Source organism: Pantherophis guttatus, chromosome 2 (genome assembly GCF_059756535.1).
Source record: "Pantherophis guttatus breed Tessera chromosome 2, ASM5975653v1, whole genome shotgun sequence".
Taxonomy (NCBI): domain Eukaryota; kingdom Metazoa; phylum Chordata; class Lepidosauria; order Squamata; family Colubridae; genus Pantherophis; species Pantherophis guttatus.
The window spans coordinates 26,856,795-26,883,257 of NC_142064.1; the positions used below are offsets into that span (position 1 = coordinate 26,856,795).

The 26,463-nt window shown below is 36.7% G+C and overlaps 1 long non-coding RNA gene across 1 annotated transcript; it reads right to left on the reverse strand.

Moving 5' to 3' along the window:
• Positions 1-15,308: 15,308 nt before the first annotated feature.
• On the reverse strand, positions 15,309-23,595 carry LOC132711410 (uncharacterized). Its single transcript, XR_009622262.2, has 3 exons — positions 23,564-23,595; positions 22,456-22,564; positions 15,309-15,902 (listed from the first exon to the last, which is right to left on the reverse strand). It is a non-coding gene; the product is annotated as an uncharacterized LOC132711410 (long non-coding RNA).
• Between the last annotated feature and the right edge of the window lie 2,868 nt (positions 23,596-26,463).

A 26,463-nucleotide genomic window follows, 5' to 3' on the forward strand; every position in this document is an offset into this window, starting at 1 on the left:
GATTTTAAGTATTTCACATCCATTCTAGAAAACAAATCAATGTTTACTAGTCTTAATGAGTGGGTCCTGCATTCAATCATGGATGCAGAAGCAATAAAAGGAAGCAGACAGACAGGAAGAGACACTGCTGCTTTAAGGAGCTTCAGATAGGAAAACCCTTGTATGTTTTTAAACATCTTTTACCATTGAATTGAAAGTTGTTAGTCAGAAATTCTCCCTATTGTTAAGAGATTTCTGACAAGATGCTTCTCTTCACCTCAGGTTTAAAAAATTTAAATGGCTGCCCATTTTACAGCACAACTCTGGCTGCCTATTGTAAAGATCACAACTAATAAAATGCAAAGAATGAAGGAGTAGATGTGATTATAAAATACCATCCCGGGATTCTCTAGCAGACATATAACCACCTCATTGAAAAAGGAATGTGCCGTCTCAGAACTCAAACACTAAATTAACCCAGTGTTTAATTTTAAATGATTTTGAACTAAGTATTCACTTAATAATTGGGTAGTTTGGATTATACATCAAATCACCTTGCCCTTGTCTAAGAAAAGCAGATCTCACCATGACTACTGCCATGGAATGAGTAAAATTTTGTTCCAGTAAAATTGGATAATAGCAACTGCAACTTTTCAACTATTTGTGACTAGATACCACAAAGTCCATCTTAAAGAAAATAATGAATCCACAAGGTAAAATTAAGATAAACCTTGTGAGGCAGGTGAATTTATGTTCAGTCAGTCCTCAAAACCTTACCCCTCAAAAATGGTTTAATTTTTGTAAATAATTAGTCAGGTCCTCCTTATTTATTTTCTATAATTAAAAATATATTAGGCCTTTGTTCAAGATATGCATGTACTGTACATCTATCATAGCTCTGTATTTTCAGTACTTTCTATACTAAAATATAGAAAACATTTCGAAAATTATTTGCAAATCAGGAAGCTTCTGTTTTTCATTGGCTGTGCTGGCAAACATTCTACTACCAAGCTCTTTTGTTTTTAAAGATCTTGTCTTCAGACTTGCACATTTTTAACAAAAATAAAAGGTAACATGTAAAATTCATAAAGAAAGGCAATGGAGGAAAAAAAAACATAAAGGAAATTGGCCTGACCTTACCAGCACAAAGAATTGAATTGTAAACAGGCATGCGGATCTACTGGACAGCCAACTCATACCTTTCTCCGATGGTTTTATTTGATACTTTGTTCTTCCAACTAGTCCTTTCCTCACAAATAAAGTTCAACTATAAGGGCAAATATCTGTCAGAGCTGAATATTTATTCTTTTTGATGTTCCCTGATGTTATTGCTTTGCTATCTAATGGAGAAGATCAGTTTCTTCATCTTACAATGAAGTTGTCCAAGAGGTAGGAATCCTTTGTTGATACAGTGATATAGAAATGAAACAAACAAGCAGCAAAAGGTATAACCTCCTCTTCTTTAGACTCAAGCAGTAATAGGCAGAAGATAAGGTTAGATTAAGTACGCTTCTCCATTTTTGAATTAATGCATATCAGGTTGATTTACAGACACTTGACATGGTCTGTCATCTCATATGTTTTCAATTCTTACATACTGTCAGGGTTCAAAAAAAAAAATCAGGTTAATGTCAGGGTTCCAAGTAACACCCCCAATGAAAGAAGACTCCGAGGCTTGAGTTTCTTCAAAGTGCCTTTTTATTGAAGATGTCATATTGGCACATCTGGGAAAATCCAAATCTGAAAGTTTCCAGGTTTTCCCCACTCAAGTGAAAGTTCAAGTCCTTGCCCAGAACCCACGTGTCCATCACATGGTCCAATCATCCACCATCCAAACTGGGGACTCCTCCCAGTCATCCAGGGCAAGGCGTCCTTGACTCTCTGAGAAAGGAATGTTATTTTGATTACATATCACCCATATTCTATGCAATCCCCCCTCCCATTTTCTCACAGAAGAAAGTGTGGCAGACCTGAAGGCTCAAATGTAAAAGATGGCTTCCAGCTCTGACACATTTTGGAATACAGTCAAAAGTATATACCTGAGAAAAACAAGCAATCTAAAAGACTTTGAGACTTAACTATACAAACTCTTTCAACAAATCTAGAATGTGAAACATGTAGTACAGATGTGGGGCTTTCTCTCCAAACATTTAAGAAAGGATATCCTAAAAGACTCTGAGTTCCAGTCCCCCCTTTGGCATGAAAGCCGGACTTTGGGCCAATAACTTTTTTTTGGCCCAACCCATCTCACAGGGTTCTTGTTGTGGAGAAATAAAACTGTTCACATATATTCACCACTTTCAGTTACTTATAAAATAATAAAAGTGGGATAAAAATTTAATAAATTAAAAAAAGTGATTAAAACTGAGGTTTTTCCCCATTGATCATTAGTTCACCAGGAATTAAAAATCACATTTTATCATGTTGTGGTTTCTGAATAGCTTTTAACTTAATTTGCAAAGCTTTGGTTAATTTTAAATTTCTATTATAAACCACCAGAATATTGTAGGAATCAGCATTAAATAAAATTAAATAAAATCAATTAAAGTCTGATGTAGGTTTTATATAGATGTAAAAATAACAACAAATTCAAATGGTTGAGTGAATAGTCTAGGCAATACAAGCAAATAGTATATTTTAATTTGGACTAATTGTAAATATAGGTAAACTAAATGAAAATATGCTTATTAATATGCAGATATGTATGTTTTAATAGCTTTAAACACTATTTACCAGAATGTGGCAAAAGAAAAATAGCTGAAATTTACCTTTCTGTTCAGTTTATTGGAAAAAAAGCTGCTTGTCTTCCTCAGGAGAGATCAACTCCAATCTTTATTTCCAGAAAAGTATTATTTGTTGTTTTCAGGAGATCTGGGTCCAAGTGCATAGTCACAACAAGACCCTTCCGTGAATGCCAGCCACCAAGTGTGAAGTTGTTTCTCCAAAGAACATAAAATCTTAAGAATTTAAAGGGATCTGATAATAGTAAAGCTGAATTATTAAACAAGCCATTAGTTCTTTTCATCCTGCTCCTTTTTCCTACCCTTTTTCTTCTTTTTTGTGTATTTGCTACAAAAATCACACAGCTACCTCATCCCCCCCTTTTCCATGGATCATTCCATCATATAAGAATATCCAATCGTCATATAAGGATACTGATGGCAATCCAAGGTCTTCATAGGGAGAGATCAAAAAAAGTCAAGATGAAGCTCCAACATCAGAGGTGGGTTTCAGCAGGTTCTGACCAGTTCTGGAGTACCGGTAGCGGAAATTTTGAGTAGTTCGGAGAACTGGTAGTAAAAATTCTGAATGGCCCTGCCCCTATCTATTCACTGCCTCCCAAGTCCCAGCTGATTGGGAGGAAATGGGGATTTTGCAGTAACCTTCCCCTGGGGTGGGGTGAGAATGGGGATTTTACAGTATCGTTCCCCTGCCATACCCACCAAGCCATGGCCACCAAGCCACGCCCACAGAACCGGTAATAAAAAAAATTGAAACCCATCAATGTCCAACATGTTTTTATATGTGTCTTGGCCACTTAAGCATATCTCAAAGCTTTGTTGTTAAAAATAGTTTTGAAAGTTCAGAAGCTATTTTAAATCTGATAATGAATTGATATAATATATTGTTCATATAACATAGTCTCTGGGGATTTTTTTAATGCCCTCTTTTTTCTGTGAAGTCCTTTGGTATTTTCTGAACTTAGTTGTTTGCTTGCAGATATTTCATTACCAAACTAGATGACATCACCAATGCTCAGGAGTGTGGAGTTTGCTCCCGGTTATATATACAATAACTTGCTCTGGAAGTGTGATTTTCTCCTTGGTAGTTCTTAATTAGGTTATTCTTTTCTGCTTGATTGTTTGTCTGGTGTTAATCCCTGCTCATCTGGAGAGAATCTGTTCTGGTTGTTTTGTCTCCTTCCTAGCTTTTTATTGTGTCTTTTATATGGTGTATAAATGTGGTTTGTCTCTATGTGTCTGTGGAGGGCTGATTTGTCTGAATGCCAAATGATTTCCCCCTTCTTTTGAAACCATGTATTTTACTTTTGCCTGAATGCCTATTGTTAGGTGTCTCTCACTCATTCTGTTTCTTCCTATCTTCATTTAAATCATTCCACTATTGCTTCTGCTAACAGTTCTCTTGTTTTCTTTTTTCTACATACTCTCAATATTTTCCTCATATTCTATATTTCTTCTTTTCTATCTTTTGGCTATGTTACTTTTACTTTTGTTTTGTCTCATAGTGATTTTATACAGTATAGAGTGCTATATAACTTACTAAATGTTTGCCATTATTTAGAAAAAAAATAAACTGTATAAGTTCTAAATATGGAAATGATCTTAACTTTTGCCTATATATTCATCTATTCAATATTATAATTTCAGAAAAGGAAAATGCCAACAACACATCCTCACTTCACTTAGCAGTATTTCTCTTAATAGATTATATTTTCAAGGATGTTTGCTACTAGCATGCAAAAAAAAAACAGTTTTATGTATTAAAATATAAATTATCTAGGATCAGGCAAGAACACTAATCATAAACTCTAGCCTTCACTTTGGATCAAACGCTAGATCCAAGTGACAGCTGCACACCAGAAATGAACAATTTTCTTCTACACAATTACCTTGATTGAAGCTAATCTGATTTGGACTATATGTGTGTATCTAATCTTACATAAGGGCTGATGCCTTTGGTGGTTGAATTAGGTCAAAATCAAAAAGGTTGAATTAGATGAAAATTGTTTATTGCATGTCTAAGTTCTTATGTGGAAGGCATCTTGTGAGCTTTGAAGATTTTGTCAAAGCCGGAGAAATAAAATAAAAAAAAAAGAGAGAGAGTAAATTGCTGTGCTTTTCTGTAATTTTGTAAAGCAAGATGTTTTCAAGATGAATTATACGAGCAGACAGTATCTGTTTTGTACCGCAGAACACATGTAAAATATCTGTAATTTTGTCATTTTGAGCCATACATGAAAAAGATAATAAACACAGTCATCCTAGTTTGCCGACACACAGAATTTACAAGTTGGAAAGATCGCAGGTTTGCTGTGTATCAAAGATTGTACTGGTAGTACTATGCAAGGTAAACAATCTAAAATTGCCTTAAAATTCAAGATGCAATTTATTTCAAGTGGTATAAAGATGAAGACAGAGGTCTGCACTGCATAGATACAACAACAGATATACAATATAGAAGACACTAAGAGTCTCTGTGTTGCTGCTGAAGAGTATTTCATTGATCTTTTATGAGCTTTCAGCCCACATGTTCAGAGGTGTATACTTATTTCCAGATAGTTCTGCCATAGAAGATGAACTTCAATTTCAGCGTAGATGATCAAACGCATTTTGGTGCCAGATGCTGAAGAATTGAAGGACATTCCCCACCCCCACTTCCCTGGAAATAAAAATGTAGGAAGAAATTAAATCACTGACCATGTTCTACGCACTGTAGTACTATCCAAGAGGAAAGGCATAACAAAGGCTATTCCATTTTGTCTAATGGCACAGTCAGCCTTTCAGTATGATTTCCCTATCCCACTGTCAAAGGTCTCTGAATAGCAAGAATTTGGATAAAACTTTACCAAGTTGCTGCTGATATACCAACTGTGACACCTCTTGATGTAGGCATACATGGCTAGAAAAAATGCTATCCTCACCATCCAGCAGAACTACTATATTCGAACAATAGCCATAGCCAAGAATCCAGCAGTCTATGTATAACTTGGTTCCTGACAATGGGAGTATATAGCATTATTTCCCATTATTTCTCTTTGCAGTGCCTGCTTCCTGGAATGAGATTCCCTCTGATATCTAAGTGGTTCCCACCCTGATCATATTCTAGAGATTTTAAAGATTTGGCTGTTGTCCAAGGCCTTGGAAACCCTCGCTAGATGCTGCTGCCACATTTAACATTTTATTCTTTATTGCTTTTTCTTTTCTATTGTGATTCTTGTTTTGTATAGTTGTTTCTATTATATATCTTTTATTCTGTTTATTATATATTCAGCCATCCAGAATTGATCTGGAGTTGGATAGCACAAAATTAAAATCAATCAATCAATCAATGTTTGCTTAGAGATAAGCTTTACTTACTGTAAGGTAGGTATACAGAGAAATTCAACACTATCAAAGTTTTCTTAAGCAATTGAGATTTTATTCAAATTCCTTTCTCTATAAAGTCTATTAACGTCACATAATCTAGAACCTGTATTTTTTATACATATCCTGGAAGAAGAAGTGGGAGGAAGAAGGTTTACACCAACCTTTGTTAAAATAGAATACATCTATGAAGTAAAGACATATTCAAATCAAATTTAGCTTTTGGCGATTGCTTTTCTTTACAATTTTATGAAAACAGTTTACCATTGCCATCTTTGGAGGGGGGATTGACAGGGGGACCCTCCTAGTCTGGGAAATGTTACTCAAGTGGTCTCAAATCCAAGTACTAACCAGGTGTAACCTTACCTAAATTCTGAGTTCAGCCGGGATCAGCTATTTCTTGAAACCTAAACTTTATTTTTGTCTTAACACCCAAATACATAATTGAGTGTTTCTAAGGTTTCTACGGCCAATTTCCAAAGCTTCATTATGAATATGTACTGTTTAAAACCCATATCAACATACACAAATAGGACAAAGCTCATAGTTAAGGAAAGGATAGGTTAGTAGGCTTGCTTCTTTTCTGATGCTCGTACATTGCCAGCAATGTACGAGCTATGAACAAAAACTATAACAAAAAAATGCTAGTTAAACAGCAATAGCACTTAGACTTATATACTACTTCATAAAGTTTTACAGCCCTCTCTAAGCGGTTTTACAGAGTCAGCATATTGCCCCTAACAATCTGGGTCCTTATTTTATTCACCTCAGAAGGTTGGAAGGCTGAGTCAACCTTGAGCCATTTAGTATCAAACTCCTGGTGTGTGCCGTGAGTTAACCTGTAGTACTACATTCTAACCAGTGTGCCACCATGGCTCATTTATCACATTTATTTACATAAGATTGAATTACAATATTGCAAGCTAAGCTGTTTTTAAAAACTATATATTAACAGCATCTGGTTCCTCCCTGCCTACTTTTCCAGCTGTGATATAAATATGATTGAAGAAATAGCACTATCCAGTCTGATTCTTTTCACCACTAGTCAGTTAGCAAAGCAAAGTCCACATGCATCATTCAAAACATCAGATGGCAGATCACAATGGCCACTTTCAAACAGGACAGGGATACTTTGTTGATGGCCTTTGGACCTCTTCCCTGCACAGGCAAACCAGGGATGGGTTCTATTTACCTTTACTACAGGTTCACAACGGGGCCACACGCACTTCTGCGCATGCGCAGAAGCTTCCTGATGATGTCAGGGTCAGTGGGCAGAGCCTCCTGCCAATTTTACTACCGGTTCTATAGAACCAGTCCGAACCGGGGGCAACCCACCACTGACGCAAACCCTTCTACTCAATTTATTCAGATGCCTGTATTTCATTCATTTCATTCACTCTTGCTTTCAAACACAGGCTAGTTCTTCACTTTCTCCCACAGTGTAACAAAGCTTTAAAATGATCTCTGCAGTGGATCTTTTAAAATTGGATCATGTGACTGATATTTTTTTTAAAAAAAGTTGAGAACTGTAAAATGTTTCCTTGGAAGAGTCTCCATTAAATCACTAGTGTCCCAATGCGGAGTTATGAAAAGTAGTAAAACTGCATCAAGCTTCAGATTCACATGAAAATGAATGCACCTAGGTTAGTAACTAACTGTGTGAAGGCCTTTCTTTTTATATTAAATTTATGTTTTACTGACAAAGAAATAAAGGGAGACTAGTATAGATCTATTTCAAGCTATTTAGCTCTCATCAGCTAGCCATCCTATGGAATTCGAACCCGGACTGCTTATCCCATAAAGGTATGACTAGCTGATGAGAGCTAAATACAGGAGTGAAATCCAGCAAGTTCTAACAGGTTCTGGAGAACCAGTAGCGGAAATTTTAAGTAGTTCAGAGAACCGGTAGCGAAAATTTTGAGTAGTTTGGAGAACCGGCAAATGCCACCTCTGGCTGGCCCCAGAGTGGGGTGGGAATGGAGATTTTGCATTACCCTTCCCCCAGGAGTGGGGAGGGAATGGGGATTTTGCCGTATCCTTCCCCTGCCACACCCACCAAGCCACACCACGCCCACCAAGCCACGCCCACAGAACCGGTAGTAAAAAAATTTGGATTTTACCACTGGCTAAATAGCTTGAAATAGATCTATACTAGTCTCCCTTTACTTATTTGTCGGTAAAACATAAATTTAAGACAAGTTTGTCGGGAAAGCGACTGCCTGTGAAGGCTCCTGGATTGGGGCTGAAAGGCGAAAGTGGAAGCAATATGCTCCATCCCATAATTGGGTAGACCAGATTGCCCTGATAGACCGGTCTTGCCAGAAAAAAAACACTTTCTTTTTATAGATGCCTTCCTTTTTTCATCAGAGGGTATCCAGTCACTGTCACTGGAAACAGTGACAAGATTTATAATATTTCATCATTTCTGAATCCAAATCTCCTTTCGGATTGTTTCCCAACAAAGAGTGAACATACAATTTGTTCTCTGAAAAAGAAAATTATCATCGTGTAATTAATAGAAGGTGAGCAGCATGCAATCCTTAGCTTAATTTCAAAAGCTTTCTCACATTTCTAGCAAGAGCCATTTTCCCCAGCTGGGGAAAAAATGGAATTAAAGGAGAAGAAAGGAAAAATGTATGTAACAGAGAATGAATGAAAAGAGTTATGATATTCTACATTCTTGTTTTTAATTTATCCTTTGAGGCTAGATTCTTACCCCACTACTATCTTCAGACTACGATGCACTTCTCAGAAAATCCATCACTTGAACAGAAATAAAGTTCCCATCCAGATTTACAAGTAAGAAGAACAAAATATTTCTCCATTCAATCAGTGGTCTGTTTTTCTGTCCTATCCCTTGATCGTTTCTCATAGTAATCATACTTCAAAAAAAAAACCCAGGAAAAAAGGAAATTGAATGATCTAGTATTACAGAACTTCACTAAACATTTCAACTGTGGTTGTTTATTTCTGTGAATGTGCTTGAATTAATTGCTGAGCCATTTGTGGTTCTAAAATTAACCAGCTGCTTATATATCTACTCTGAACACTCAGTTCAAGAAATCTATAAATTGCGTGTAAAATTGTCACTGAACTTTAATGCATCCAGATATTCAAGAAAGTGATTTCCAATGGACACATATAATTTTTCACAGCAGCATATTTTCTGATGGAATTCATGGAATTAAGTCTAAAACACACCCCAGTCTTCTGCATAAAAGTAAATTAAGATACAGAATGAGTACAGGTATGTGAGAATTGTGATTAGATATTCAGTGCTTGGGAAAAGTTGCAACATGTTGTAGTTTTATTTATTATTAACAGAAAGTATTTGGAGTGTAATTCAAATCACCCTGTGTTCTTTGCTTTCAGTATGATTTATGACTCCATATTAGGTATGCTTAATCTTTCATTTGTGGTTAAGCTTCTTTGTCCCAAATTCACTACTGTATTTAGATTAATATCTTGTTATTTGAATCATTTACTGGAAGTGTGATGTCCCCCAAATATTTTATATCATTGCTCAGTCATGGAGCTCCACGAGCTCATAATGTAAAATTTATAGATCCATCAGCAATTGCTAAGAATCTTCCCAAGTTGTATTACTGGGGTAAAAAGTAACTGATGTGGATTAATAGGGTTGATAGGGTCAGAAAGTCAGTTCCCACAGGTGACATAACACAATATCCCTAAGTGTGCAGTCCAAATCTTGTCCAATTAAAAAAAGCCCAAATGAAAAAATGAAAAAAATATTAAAAATGGGTGAAATCATGCAATACTTTGACATTTTGGCATATTATATATTTGAGAGTCAATTAGGTATAGTACAGGGGTCTGCAACCTTAAACACTCAAAGAGCCATTTGGACCTGTTTCCCACAGAAAAGAAAACACCGGGAGCCACAAAACCCTTCCCGTGCCTGACTATTTCCTGAGCAGCCACAAACTAGCATATGTAGTTGAATTAAACATTCTGTTTTCTTCTGAAACTTTTCTTTTCTTGGATTTATCCATGGTTGGCCTACCGGGGGTTGAAAAGCTCAATAAATTGCGTGCCGGCGGATGTCACACATTGGCGGCTGTGACACATAGTTTGAGTGATAGGGAGCCACAGCAGAGGGGTGAAAGAGCCACAGGTTGCTGACCCCTGGTATAGTAGTTAAAGTTAAGCCTTCAGAGGTTGTAGGTGCTCCATCACTGGAGGTTTTTACAAACAGACTAGACAGCTATTTATTCTTGAGCAGGGGATTGGCCATGAAGATCTCCAAGGTCTCTTCCCACTCTATTATTCTGTTATATTAAAGGTACTGATCTAGAACTGTGAGTTGTAATCCCATCTTGGCATGAAAGCTTGTTGGGTGACTTTGAGCCAGTTCCTTTCTCTCAGTTCAACTTACCTCACAGTTTTGTTTTGGGGAGGAAAAAGAGGAGGAAGAAGGAATATTATGCATATTAGGAAGTTTAAGAGGAGGATGGTTTTATATTCTGTCATATTACAATTTATAAATATCAGCTGTCTTAGATATTTTACAGAACACAAAAATTCCTGCCAGAAGTCTTACAATTTCTAAATCTGTCAGGACAAAGGTGGATCAATGGGGTACCTACTTTCAAGGCTATGTATAGATTAGATTGAAAGAGGCTACATTTATTCCTTTGACATTCAGCTCCCAGACCTATCAATTATTCATGTGCCCACTGTGCACTATTTGGGTATGACATACTGTATATTCCATTGTCCATCACGGAGTATGTTAGGAAGCAAAACGTTCAAGGTGTCTTAGAGGTATTTGTATTTGTATTATTATTATTCACATTTGAACTGAATTTCCATAATGTGGCAATAAATCCAGCACTGAAAACAAAGCAATGTCCCTTAGTATGTACTGTGAAAAATATTTAAATAATACATCTCCAATTCACAAAACTCTATGACTAAATTAAAGTAAAACATCAGAATTGTATGTGACCGGTAGTATATCTTTTGTGCTTTATTAACTATAATATTTTTTTTTATTTTGTCAAGTACACATTAGATAATATATATATAAGTATGAGCATGAATTGAAAACATAAAATGAATCCAATTAAAGGGAACATTAGGACAGGGACAGTAGGCACGCTGGTGCTCTTATGCACGCCCCTTACAGACCTCTTAGGAATGGGGTGAGGTCAACAGTAGACAGTCTTAGGTTAAAGTTTTGGGGGTTTTGGGATGAGACCACAGAGTCTGGTAGTGCATTCCAGGCATTGACCACTCTGTTACTGAAGTCATATTTTCTGCAATCGAGTTTGAAGCGGTTCACTTTAAGTTTGTTGTGTGCTCATGTATTATTGTGGTTGACTCTCTTAACAGGGACATAGTTGCAGGGCTTGGACACCTCCACGTGGCGACGGCTGGATATGGTACCTTAAGTACCAGAACTAAGATCCAAACCACCCCTCTGCAAGGTTAATTACTCTATAGAAGACTTGTTACTGGTTACTAAAATGACTATAGTATTCAGTCCTGGTCCTCCTGGATATGTGGACTCCAGTGACAGAGATGGGAATGCCAATAGTACAGGTTTTAGTACAATAGTACAGTATTGAGAAAGGATAGGATTTTATTAATTTGAAATATTTCTTTTCCACTAAATAAAAGTCGAATCTTTTAAATTTAAATCAGAAAATTCACAATAAATGAAAGTTTATTGTCTATGCCGGAGGAGTCCCGGTTAGCAGAAAGTCAGTTGTGTAGGGCCTCCTACTGGTCAGTACCTAATGTTACACCCTCCTCTTAAGGAAAAGTGGCCTTGAGGCCTGTAGCACTAATCCCAGGTCAACAAAGATCAGAAAACTCTCTAACAAGAGAGCACATAAAAAAGAGAAGGTATACTTGCATAGCTTCAATCAGTGAAATTATTGGTTTCCCCTCTACCCCAATACCTTTAAAAATAGTAAATATGTAATGGCAAGAAAGCATACTGGTTATTTTCAAAATGAGAATATCAATTAGTTCCCACATCAACTCCATTTGCTATGTTCACATCATTTTCTGAAACTTAATTTCTATAAGTTATGTATTATTGTATCATTTAGCTAGTGTAACAACACCCCCTACTGTTCATAATCCTTCAACATGTGATGAATTATTTTATATTCAGCATGCCAAATATCTCTCTCTCCTTGGCTGCATCATTATTGTAAAGGAGTACCGAAACAGGTATATTGGCTACATTGGGAGTGAAGTCAAAAATCAGGTAATGACAAGGTTAAAACTGAAGAACTTTTTAATTTATAAAAAAATTAAGAAGAGCTCTTGCAGCTTGGAGCTCCACCTCTCACTGTAGAAAAAAATTGTCTCTATGATAAAGCAGAAGTGTTGATTTTTCTTCAACAATGATTGTCTACTATTTAAACAGGTAGCTTTCTATCAAAAAGGTTGGATATCTGTCATATTTTTGGGAAGACAAATGGGTCATCTGTTGGGCAAATTAAGTTATTTAAATAGTTGGATGTTTGCTTTCAATTTCCAACCATCTTAAAAAAACAAGTAAGGGCTGTTTCAGACCCACAGATATTGAAATGTTACTTTATGTTATCCAACTATATGGGCAACAATTATGCACCTGCTACAATAAAAATATTTACAGCAAAGGTCATAATGACACATGGATTTGTAATAGTCCTGATTAAAATTTCTAGAAATAGAACAGCCTAGATTTAAAAAATAAATAAAATCCCATTTGGAACTCTCTAGATCAGAAAGTCAATCAAACCTACACCAATATGTATAATATGTGTTTAAAAAGCAAGAGCCTGAAGAAACTGGAGCAGTATTCATTTTGTGGCCAAAGAATGCTTTATTATTATACCAACTTTGGGTCCAGTTTTACTATCCTATCAGTGCTACAAAGATTCAAGAAATGAATAAATCTTCCTTTTTTCTCCGCATTGCTTTTGACCATTAGGGAGCTTCATTGCTTGAGACTAGGCCATCTAGTAGACTTCTTGGCTTTAACATGTTGCTGTCCTTAATATAAGATATTCTTTATATATTTTGTATCAGTGGTGCATTGCTCCCGGTTCGGTCCAGTTTTTTTGAACCAATAGTAATGGTGGTGGGAGGCTCCGCCCCCCCCTCCCAGACGTCATCATGAACAATCTGTGCATGCATGTGCGCTCCCGTTACGAACCGGTAGCGAAGGTAAGTAGAACCCACCCCTGCTTTGTATACTGTATATAAATTTGCAACCAAAAATAACCATGTAACCATATATAAATATGTTTCAAACCTCTCTTAAGTGTAAATATTCTTCTATATTTTGTGAGGATCTATTAAAAGACAATATTATCAGTGTAGCTCAACTCTTCGTAACTTATATAGACATGTCAGCCATTATCTTCTTAAAAGTTTTTTTTTTTTAACTTCCTAGTCTACAGTCCTGGATTATCTAGTTGGTACTCTTTATAAACACTAACCAGGGGCAATCCTGTTTATCTTTCTAGGTCAGGCAAAGTCAGCTAGGTATTGCCATCTGTTGGGTAAAGAGCAGATCCAGAAAGCCCTAAAATAATAATCTGTTTTAGAAATTGTAGTCCCTCCAACCCAGAAAAGACATTAGGATTTCTTGCATTTATTACAAACCTTATATTACAACTTTGACTTTTGCCTCCTCCATTGTTATTGGTTATAATGCTTTTGGGTTATAACATACTACAAAGGAATTTAAAGAATTTACAGTTAAGAGGGGTATGAAACATATTTATTTCCTAAGGTTATGATAACTACCAATAATTAGGAAACTTGTGATATTTTTACTATATTTTATAAGCCCGTGATGGCATACCTATGGCACGTGTGCCATGTCGCCTGGCATGTGCAGCATCGCCTATTCCTCTTCCAGGTTTCTGGCGTGCATGCCAGGGGTGGATTCTTCTTACCTTTACTACCGGTTTGCAACAGGAGCACATACACTTCTGCGCATGCACAGATTGTCAGTTATGACGTCCGGGCGGGTGGACGGAGTCTCCCATCACTTTTACTACCAGTTCTAAAGAACCGGACAGAACCAGGAGCAACCCACCACTGGTGCATGTGCATGCGACAATCAGCTGGCCTTCGTCTATGCGGCAGTGCTGGAAACCGGAAGAGCTGGTCTTCCATTTTTCTACATGAGCATGCATGCCGGCCAGCTGATCATTGTGAACGCATGCAAGCCAGAAACCCATAAGACTAGCTGGCCAGCGCGCATGTGCACACCGGAAACCAGAAGTTCATTTTCGGGCATGCACATGAGCCTGTGGGCAGCTCCTCTTCTGGGTTGCCGCCCAGACAAGTGGGCATGCTTCCCTTTTCAGTATTCAGCGCCAAAAAGGTTCTCCATCACTGTTATAAGACATCAGGACCATTAGAATACTTACCAAATGTACAAAGTATATAAATAAACCAATTTTTTAACAAATGGGGTTTCTTTACTTGTCTCTTTTCTTAAAATTACTCAGTTAGACATAATTGTCTAATACTGTGGTTGAAAATCAGAATAATTCAAATATTTCAATATATTCTTTAGACCATAATAGTACAAAAGTGAGTCCTTCAGTTTAATAAACATTGTTTTCCTTTCTTTGCCGGTGTGCTTACAAATCCTTTAAAAATCTTTTTAATAGTGTCTCTGAGTTAAATTTATTACTGTAAAGAGAAGAAAGATAATGCATTTTCCGTTACTTTTTCCATTATTCTTCAATTTCCACTAAATATTAGCTTTTGCATAAATTCTGTATTTATTACAATGCAGCCAGGTATTTAAATTAACAAGCAAGAGGGTATATACATATATCAAATACTTATTACATGTGGACATATGCATATTTCATTAGGCCAAAGAAAGAAGCTTCATCGTATCCTTTACCATTAAAGACTTACTTGAATCTCTACAAATTACACTTGAACTTACCTGGAAAAATAATAGCCCCTTGTAAGGAGAACATATTTCATCCTTGACCCCTTTTGTGGCAATGACATCGCCAATCAAAGAGTAATCTTTGACAAATTTCAAGAATGCCCAATTTCCATTGCGTCCATCGTCAGACAGTATAGGGTTTCCATTTGGTGAGGGCCATGTCCAATATAATGTAATCAACAGATGTTGTTTTTTTTCCTTAACAGTTCTCACTCATTTGATAAAGTAGAACTTATGTAGACATTTTTCCCAAAGAAAAAGGAAAAAAAATGGAGTGTGTATATGTTTAGGGTTTTGCCTTTTATTGAATTATAAAGTGGTCAAGGAGTATGAGTGAATGCTTTGTCCTTTGTGATCCTTTCAAATGTTCTTATTATTGTTTAATCCTCATTTAGAGTCACCTTCTCCCATCTTCACAATGTCTGAGGAAGCCGTGTCTTGTAGAATTTGTTAAGAGTTCAATAAAATTTGGAAGGTACAGGGACACAAATGCTTCTGTGTGAAGAACAGGGAGAGACCTATTGGAAAACCAGTGAGCTTGACAGTGGATGGTACTGTCACTTTTTTAAAATACCATGTTCAACTTTAGATCAGAGGATCATAAATGATAACATTCTCTTTTATCTTTATAACAATCCTGAGAGATAAGCTTCTCTGAGTGAAAGCACCTTGCCCAAGCACACAGTTAATTTTACGGCTGATAAGAATTTGAACTTGTATCTCTTCCACACATGGTTCTCTTCAAAGCTACACTTAGACAAACAAAACTCCTCCTTGTGTCATTTCAGAGCATCTTGTATACTTGCCTTTCAGCTAGGAAAGATAAAAGACAGGTTTTCTGGACTTCAGATGGAATTCAGACAAGCAGCTGAAACCTATAAAAGGAAATATGTTTCTTTCTCAATTGGATTTTCTCCATTCTCCTTCTCCTTCTTCTTCCTTACAATAGGGTTCTCTGATCTTTCTCTCTTATTTTGGCAAAAAATCTGGTTAATAGGAAGCACACTGATAGTTAATAGCCATTGGTAATCCAGAAATCAAATCCTATCAGATTTTGATTTCACTCCTTCAGGCATTCACTCACATTGATAGCCATCAAAAAGTTTTATAATATACCTTTTTTCCAGAATTAATCATAATCTTAATCCTAATCCTTAATATAAACATCTAATCAAATATAGTTTGATTATATTTGATTAGATGTTATATATGTGTGTGTGTGTTTTAAGCTGTTGAGAGATTGGTTTTATTCTTTCTTCATTTGCTTCTCAAGTGAAATGCAAAGAATGAAACAATGGTAAAATGTAAATATCTTGTACACTGATCATAAATTATAAAAGAAAGTTGCTTGTAACTTAGTCTTTTAGGCCTTTTGAGAAACTTAGCTCATTTTTATGACCAAAACTTCAAAGGACAAAAGCCGCTTCATAAAAACATCTAATGTTCATTCTAACTGCTGAGGATAACTCTAAATGCTTAAAAGTTTTATAGTTCTTAAATGATTACAAGAAACCCAGCAAGAAGTATAATGGGTAGGATTGTGTTTTAATCAAAACCAGATCAGAAACTACTGTGTACAATTTGGAGTAGGAAAGGCTGACCTTCCTGGAGTTCAATTTTATTTTAACCTGCTTCACAATTTTTTGGATTGCATAAATTCAGATTTTAGAAGACTGATTTTGAAACTGTTTCTTCTGTTTCTTCTTGAAATAGATAACTATTTCAATGTAGCATGTTATAAATCTTGTATACAATTATTTAAAATTTAAGTTGAATCAGTCAATAGTTCTAACCATAATACCTAATCCTGTTAGAACATATCATCCACATCAGGGGTGAAATTCAAAATTTTTCCCTACCAGTTCTGTGGGTGTGGCTTGGTGGGCATGGCAGGGGAAGGATATTGCAAAATCCCCATTCCCTCCCCACTCCTGGGGGAAGGATATTGCAAAATCTCCATTCCCACCCCACTCTGGGGCCACCCAGTGGTGGTATTTTCTGGTTCTCCGTACTACTCAAAATTTCCACTACCGGTTCTCCAGAACCTGTCAGAACCTGCTGAATTTCACCCCTGATCCACATTGAGAACCACTGATCTACACTGTTTAAAGTAAATTATGCCCAGTGTGGTGATGATGTTGTTGTAGGCTACCTGTCTTTCCAAATATTGGAAAATTTCAATGTTTTTGAGACAATATTTTGAGAGTTGTACAGAGAGGAGAAAGCCAAATTCAAGTCCACTCTCAGCCACTGGGTGACTAGACCAGACATTCTCAGCCGAAGGTATCTCACAGGAAAGTCTGAAATGCTATGCTATATATACTATCATGAGCTTCTGAAGAAAAGCTCAGAACATACGTTTAACAGTACTGTATGGTTGGTTGATGTATTTATTTATCAACTTTATGTATCAGTCCATCTGACAAAACAAGAGATTCCTCCTAATAAATCATCACTATCCCACCATTTTAAGACCAGAAGCACACACAAAAACAGTATTGTAAGTCCTGAGATACACTTAGCACTGCTATAAAAGACCACACAGTACACCCGAACAAAACAAAGAAATAAAATAAGAAAATATTAAAAATCTAGGCTCCACCCACCTGTGTGATTCAGCCTTATCTATTTGACCTCTGCCAATATGATTTTTGGTTCCACCAAAATGTTATTTATAGTTTCTGGCTGACAAATGAATATCAACTCTTGGTCTTGTTTCATGGGATTTTTGTACATGTAAGCCCTAACTGAACAAACACTGTGAACCAATTTCATATTTAATGCTTTTCTTCATGGGATTTGAGAGATGCATCCATTGATATCTCTTCTGTTGCCAAGCAGACACAACTAAGATTTCTCTAAACAGAATTTGAAGCTTGTATTTATTTATTACCATAACAGCTAGAGTCGCACAATTTGTCAATGTGTCTACATTTTTAGAACAATCTTTTTGGTAGGAATAAATTTTGCTGCCCTGAGAATAAATAAAAGTCACTTGGGAATAATCAACTTCTTTCCATCTCCTTGATGAAGACATTTGCAGATGATGGCATATCCTTATCAAAAAGAGAACAAAATGAGATTCTCATCTTTAGTCATTTCCCCTCAAATAGCCTTTTACCGAACTGTCCTAAGGCAATCCTGCCGAGAAGCATCTAATTATTAATTATCTCTATTTTTTTTTCTATTTACTTTCCAAATATCAAGAATAGGAGTGGTGCTACTTCACTATTAAAAATGAACTGCTAAAAAAGCCAGTATTGTTTTTCCAGAATATATCACTCAGCTACAGCCCTCATTTATAATCAGTAAATGAAATTTGTTAACCCAGCAATGGCAAAAGAAATAATGGGGGTTGCCCATGTAGTCAGTCATCAGGTGTCAAGCTCCATTTAATGAGAAGCTCCTGTTTAGTGACAAAAGAGGATGGATACATAAATCCAGATAAACAAACAAACAAACAAATAATAAATAAATAAATAAATAAAAGAGGATGGATACATAAATCCAGATAAACAAACAAACAAACAAATAATAAATAAATAAATAAATAAATAAATAAATAAATAAATAAATAAATGGTAAAGATAAGACTGATTGTAAAGAATAATGATGGAGAGGATGAGTTAGTTGCACTAATAACATTAATTAGTATTTTTCTGGTTGTGATGTAATACTATTCTGCTTTGATTTCTGACTTGTGTATACCAGCTCCTGGATTTTTTGTCTTTTCATCCATTTGTTCTTAAGCTTTCCAGCTACAAAGCATATCTACCTATTCATTTATAGGTTGAGTATACTATATTAAATTCCTGAGAATATCATGCCTTTCAATAGGTAAAATCATATCTCACTGGGCCTACAAATGGCTGAACTGAATCTCTGGCAATAACTTCACAAAACAAACTGATTCAGAAGTAGCTTTCTAAAAATTGAAATTCCCAAATCTTCTAGCTAACATGGTCATATCCTGGAACCTATAAATAATGCCAAACTGGAACAAACTGTCTTGGAATAATAAAAACTAAAGTGGAATTCATCAAGGGAATGGATTTCATTTTTTTCTTAATATTTTAACATAGTTTAGAGCACGGGTGTCAAACTCACAGTCTCACATTGCTGCCACATAACATTTCACGACATTTTTTCCCATTCATGGAGCTGGGGTGGGCGTGGCCTGCACGGGCTGCCAGTTTGACACCCCTGAGTTAAAGCATTCTCCATGTTTGAAAATGAGCTAAAATAGCTATTTGAAGTAAAATATATGTAATATGTATGTTTTCAATTAATATTTGGAAATGGCAGATTATGTGGAATTGTGAGTAAATAATGAAGCAGAAATAGTTAATTTACATCTAAACTGTAACAAGATCAATTTTACCATAACAAATATACTTAGAGTATAATTATATGCATTTTTGTTCAGAAGGAATAAGTCCCACTGAATTCAGTAAAGTTTAGTCACAGGTAAATGAGTATAGAATTTCAGCCATAGTTATTTGATTGAAATAAATTTCATGGAATAACTACTGCAGTGCATTTCATGTGGAATTGTCTTAGGAGATAGTCTGGATATTGCCATCTTTCTTTAAGAGAAATAAAGTGAAAAGAAAATGTACAGATTTCAAAAACTGCATTATTTTTAAACTACAATAAATTATTGTTTCCACTCCCCCAAGCATTGTATTCAGACTGAGCCAATTAATTCTAAGATAATACTATAAAAATATCAATACATGTATCAAATCAATGCCAAGGTCAACAATGATTTTAAGGATTGCTATCAATGGCGGGTTGCTACCAGTTCACCCCGGATCGGGAGAACTGGTAGCATTGGTGGCGGGAGGCTACGCCCACCAGCCCGGACACTTCTGCGCATGCACACAAGTGCCACATGCGTGTGCACACGAGCGAACCGGTAGCGACGGGATTTGGAACCCGCCCCTGATTGCTATTCAAATTAAGTAATTGTTTTAATCTTTCTTCTAATACTGTCTTGATGGAGAAGTGTAGTTATTACATACATGAAAGTTATACATGCCCCCAAATAGAAATGCAGCTGACAGGCTGAATAATACACTTATTTACAAAAAGCAGCTTTAAGCTGTGCTTCACAGATCATTAGCTTCAGAGGATTAAGTATGCACCATTCACAGATTTAGTTAGGAATTCTTTCTTTTCAGGATATTGTAACAGGTATGAAACTCCATTCAAGCCATATGGTAGCAAAGGGCAGTATTTCATCCCAGGGGCCTTGTCAGACTTACCCACAATCTATTGTCAGGCGCTGTTGGTGGAAAATTGATACTTAGTTTAGCTCAACGGAAGTCCCCTTGAAGATACTATCAAGAGTACAAAGATCACGTCAACTGCCTTGCATTTATGTCAATCTGCCACATGTTTCTCTTCATATTGGTGCTAATCACATCCTAAATTGGATGCCTTACTTCTTTCATTTTAAATTGCAGAGGCTTTTGTATATTTGGTGACTTGGTTATACATGTTCCAAGAAGCAATATTTCAGTACACAATATATAATTGCTCATATAAATTATTTTGCATGCTAGGGCAAATTATTCAATGTTTATACAGGTTCTAGAAATATCAATTTGAACTGGAAACTTTAGCATTATTTTTATTCTTTCCAATCACTAGTAACATTATTGTTACTAGTAATTATTATATTACTAGTAACAAAATATAATATTATTATTTCTTCTCAATCGTTTTGTTAATATTTTTAAACAGATTTCCAGGATTTAGTGGCAATTGTAGTGATGGGGAATTGCAAAATTTACAGATTTATGTTTTCATGATAAAAAATTCAAGCCTTTAGCAATAAAGTTACTTAAGTTTGATATGTTGGTATACCCAGAACCAGCACTCAGTATCATGAGATCAATGGTGGGTCAAAGTAAATGGCCCATGGTTTACAGAAGATCCTATGCAAATATTTCCAACTTTGCCAAAAAAGCAGGAACCATTTCACTCAACATTGTCTCTTAGTTCCAAAAGTCTCTTTGAGTCATGCCCAAAATGAGCATTGGTATTGCAGTGCCTATAGTGGCCTTGCCCAGTGTTTTCATTTTATAGAATTGACAGGTTCTTATAACATAAGTGCCAGCATCAACATCCATCCTGCTACAGCTATAACCAATTTTATACATCACTTGATGAGCTGATTAGTGAAAATTGGCAGATAACTAAAAGTTTCCAGTTTGGCATTTCACAGGAATGTGTGAGTCACATTATTGATGTTCTTCAATATCAGAAGGTTTGCAGACAATTGAAATTGAAATAATTGTTGTTATGCTATGAGAGTGAAGGTGAAAATTTTCTTCATAGTAATAGACAGCCAATAAAACATGAGCTCACATTATAAATCAGAAATGAAATATCAGTCTCTGGAATATTACTACAAAGTTTCCCCTAAAAAACAAAATTTAAATATCAGGATAATAATTTTGGGGGAGCAGATAATACAGGTAGTTCATTTAGTGACCATTCAAAGTTACAATGGCACTGAAAAAAGTGACTAATGACCAGGGGTGAAATGTAAAATTTGTTACTACTGGTTCTGTGGGAGTGGTTTGGTGGGTGTGGGGGGGGTAATGTGACTGGGTAGGCGTGGCCAACTTTTTTTTTTTTTAACTTTTCAAAGCATTTTTTCTAAGGCTTTGAAAAGCCTCTGCTGATCAGGCAACTCAGCTGCTTTGAAAAGCCTCTGATGATCCCAGCTGAGCCGCGCGATCATCAGAGCCTTTTTTTTTATTTTAAAAGCATTTTTTCATCAGAAGAGGTTGTAGAAAAAATGCTTTTAAAAGTAAAAAAAAAAGCCTCTGATGATCGTGCGGCTCAGCTGGGTAAGTGGGCGGGGCCCACAGGGATTTTTGCTACCAGTTCTCCGAACCACCCCCTGCCATCGCTACCGGATCGGGCGATCCGGTCCGAACCAGGAGTATTTCACACCTGCTAATGACCATTTATTACAATTATGATCTTTGTAGCAGTCCCATGATCATGTGATCAAAATTTAGAAACTTGGCAACTGGTTCATACTTATGATTGTTGCTATGTCCCAAGGTCATGTGATCACCTTTTGCAACCTTTTGACCAGCAAAATCAATGGGGAAGCCATATTCACTTCACAACCATGTTATTAACTTATCAGCTGCAGTGATTCACTTAACAACTGTGGCAAGAAAGGTCATAAAATAAGGCAAACCCACTTAATAAAAGAACAGAAATCTTGGGCTCAATTGTGGTCATAAGTCGAGGACTACCTGTATTGTTCACATGAATTTCTTTGAACCTGGCACTACAATCAACTCTACAATCAAGTGTTCAAGCAGAGTTTGGAAACACAAAGGAATTTTGTTGTGGCTACCAAGCTCTCAACAAGAAGCAAATGAGAATTTGGATATTTACCATATAGTCCGGACATGGCATCATGAACTTCTATCTTTTCTCAAAATTGAAGTAATATCTTCACAGGTATCTGTGACTCAAATGAAGAGGCGGAGAAGACTATCAGCATCTGGTTGAAGAGAAAACATTTCTTTTGTGACATTTTAGGAATCTTATTCAACACTGGCAGAAGTGTATATTGAGTTGGGGTAATAGGTGGGTAAGTAAATACAGATAACAAAAGAGGTCTTTTCAGGGTTTATTTTCCTGTTTTATTTGTAAAAATATCCATATTTTTAAAAGGGTATGGAAGTGAAGGCATTATTCTTCATTCCATTCTTGTGTAAGACTTTGAGATCATCAGATGCTGTTTTGAAGTGCACAACCAAAACAGCCACAGAGTAGTAAGGAACTGGGCCTATTAACCAATTCTAGAAAGCCAAGGAAGAACACTAATCTATATTTAGAAAGAAGAGGGGGTCAATTTATTCTCCAAAACATCTGACAGCAGGACAAGAAGCAATGCATGGAAGCCAGTGGTGGATTTCAAATTTTTTCACTACTGGTTATGTGGGTGTGGCTTGGTGGGCGTGGCAGGGGAAGGATACTGTAAAATCTCCATTCCCACCCCACTCCAGGGGAAGGATACTGCAAAATCCCCATTTCTTCCCGATCAGCTGGGACTTGGGAGGCAGAGAATAGATGGAGGGCAGGGCCAGTCAGAATTTTTACTACCGGTTCTCTGAACTACTCAAAATTTCCACTACCGGCTGTCCAGAACTGGTCAGAGCCTGCTGAAACCCACCCTTGATGGAAGAAAACTAACCTAGAACTAAGGAGAAATTTCCTGTCAGCTAGAACAATTAATCAGTGGAACAATTTGCCTCCAGAAGTTATGGGTGCTCCATCACTAGAGGTTTTTAAGAAGAGATTAGACAACCATTTGCCTGAAATGGTATAGGTTTCTTGCTTGAGCAGGGAGTTGGACTAAAAGACCTCTGAAGTTCCCTCCAACTCTATCATTCTGTTATTCTGTTATTTGTGATGTTCTTAAGAGCACCAAAAAATGAGAGATTTACAGTATGTCTAGAATGAGTTTTAGCCCCAAAACTGCCTTAGGACAACTTACAGCTAATTATGCACTGTTATAACTGCCTTTTGCCATGTCTCATGATTCTAGAATGGGTCAATGCAAGCAGCGATACTATTCTAGGTTCTCCATTTCTGCTTCCTTTATAAATTTGCTCCTGAATTTCTCCTATAAAACAAAACAACTCAGGGAAATGAGAGACTCCTGGAAGTTTTGGAAAATGACTGCTTTCTATCTATTCAAGTGAAATAAAATCATATCCTCCCAGCACATGCTCAATTGCCTCAGAGATCATGATAACCCATCAATTGTTATCAATTATACTGCCATATAAATCTGTTTAATAAATAAAAGAAAGAAAATTGATATTTTGATATGGTTTATGAGATAACCGTATCTTTAAAATGGTAGTGAGAACTTTATCCTTCCTTCCTTCCTTCCTTCCTTCCTTCCTTCCTTCCTTCCTTCCTTCCTTCCTTCTTTCTTGATATTATTTTTCTACCTTTTTTGTAACTTAAATCACTACTACCACTGCCAGTTTCTCAGTAATGCACTTGGGGCATTAAAGGAAAGGAAAATATGAGACAAATATGCTAGGAAAGAATTCTGCTGTTGCCCATGACAAAGGCAAAATAACATTTAAATCTGATTTCAGAGACCTTTTATACATTTGTGAGAGAAATTCATTCTGTGTTATTCAAGCCTTTGTAAGGTACTCCCTGGGAAGTTGTATTTTCCCTTTATTCTCTATGCCAGTGGCCACCAACTGGTGGTCCATGGACCACTGGTGGTCCGCGAGAAAATTTTGGTGGTCCACAGAAAAATTATTTGCATTTTTTTATATTGCACTAAATCAGGGGTCCTCAAACTATGGCCCCTGGGACAGATACGTGCAATGAATATTTGTGTTGCTGCAGAGTGTCTCCCCCTTTGGGGTCTTTTTGTGTGGGTTGGAGGGGAACAGAAATTCCAACTTAGGATCTGGTTCGGCCTCTTGGTGCAGGGCTTTGGGCAAAGGCTGGAGGGAAGCACCACTGGTGGTGAGGAGCCGGAGGGCTCGTTCCAGTGGGACTGCATCATGGCCTGAAACTGGCTGATCATCTCAGCCCGCTGAGCCTCCAGGCACTGATACCTGGCCTTGCACTCCTGCAGGTCTTCCCTCTGCTTGGAAAGCCTATGCTCATAGTCCTCACTGAGGTGCTTCTACTGAGCCTCCTTCTCGGTCAGATCCAATTTGAACTGAGCTATTTTGCCAACTCTTTCTCATGGTGGCTGCTTAGCTCCAACAACTGCTTCCTGTTGGGGCCCTAAGGAGCCCAGACAGGCAGGCAAGGAGTGGCTGGGAGGAGACGGCGAGTAGAGGCTGGCAAAGCCCCCTTCAACATGAGTGACATCGAATTGGCCATGCCCACCCAGTCACATGACCACCTCGCCATGCCCACCCAGGTGGTCATTAGGCAGATCATATTAGTGGTCTGCGGGATTTAAAATTATGAATTTAGTGGTCCCTGAGGTCCGAAAGGTTGATGACCCCTGCTTTATGCTATTAACAACAACAGCAGCAGCAGCAGCAGCAGCAGCAACAACAACAACAACCATCTCTGAAGACACAGTTCTGTGGCCTTGCTTTTAAAAGTCAATGGTTTCATAATTATTATTTTTTTTATTATTTGATTTATATGCCGCCCTTCTCCGGAGACTCAGGGCAGCTTACAATGCGTAAAGCAATAGCCTTCATACTTTTGTATATTTATACAAAGTCAGCTTATTTCCCCCACAAACTGGGTCCTCAATTTACCTACCTTAGAAAGGATGGAAGGCTGAGTCAACCTTGAGCCTGGGGAGATTCAAACTTGCAGTAATTGCAGGCAGCTGAATGTTAATAACAGGCTATTAGTCTGCTGCGCCACCAGTCTCTTCTTAATTTGTATTTTAATGCATTCAATATTCTTCTATTTGTTTAAAAGCTTTGTATATGCTTTTGTGTTCAGTGTTCAGTTTGAATGGAGAGATGACATTTAAGTCATGTGAGGAAGTATTTCTTTGTTGTTTGTTTATTTGGTTTATTTATTTGGTGGAGTCAGATCCAGACATCACACAACTTACAAAACAAATAGACAAGTTCTATAGTCCTTCTACAGTTGAGTCATCTTTACATTGCAGGAGGAAAAGTATTATCTGAATGCAAATATTCTTCTTGATGATGTTGAGAAGAAACAACCTGGAGTTTACTAATTTATGCCTTGTTGCCATGGATATGATTGAAATATTATGCCTTGACACTGTGACTTCAGGATCAAATAAGGAAACACATGTATGAAAAAACAGAACATGAGCAGATGACACACTTCTTATTTTATTTTGGAATATCTTTCTTAATTAGTCATGGCGTCAAGGCTATTCATTTAAAAACACATAGATAAGTGGATTTCTGCTTCTGTTTAATACATCCTGGAGGTCTTACTTCATGATTATAATAATCCTCTTTAAAAGGTTTCTGTGTTTAACAAGTGCAAACAAGTAGTTTCTCCTCCTGTTTTAAATTGAATAATATTTCTAAATAAATGTTATAATAATGGCAGATGGTGACATGTAACTCTATAGTTTTAGGAGTGACCTTATATGTCAAATTCTCACAGCATTGCAAGGTCAGACAAGGATTTAAGCCAGGTCATGCAGAACATTATGAGTAAAATAGTCTCTATTCCATACAGTGGTCTCTGTAATAAAAATGATACTTATTAGATATACAACATTTGCAAAACTTCAGACAACTATTAGATAACAGTAATAAGATACTGACAGCACAAAATCTTTGCTGCCATCTTGCAGACCTCTAGTATCTGTAGCCCAGATATCATTTCCCTAATACTGATTGATTTATTGCAATTGCAGTGTATCATGTGAATTAGAATTGTCAGAAGTTGATTAAGATTAAA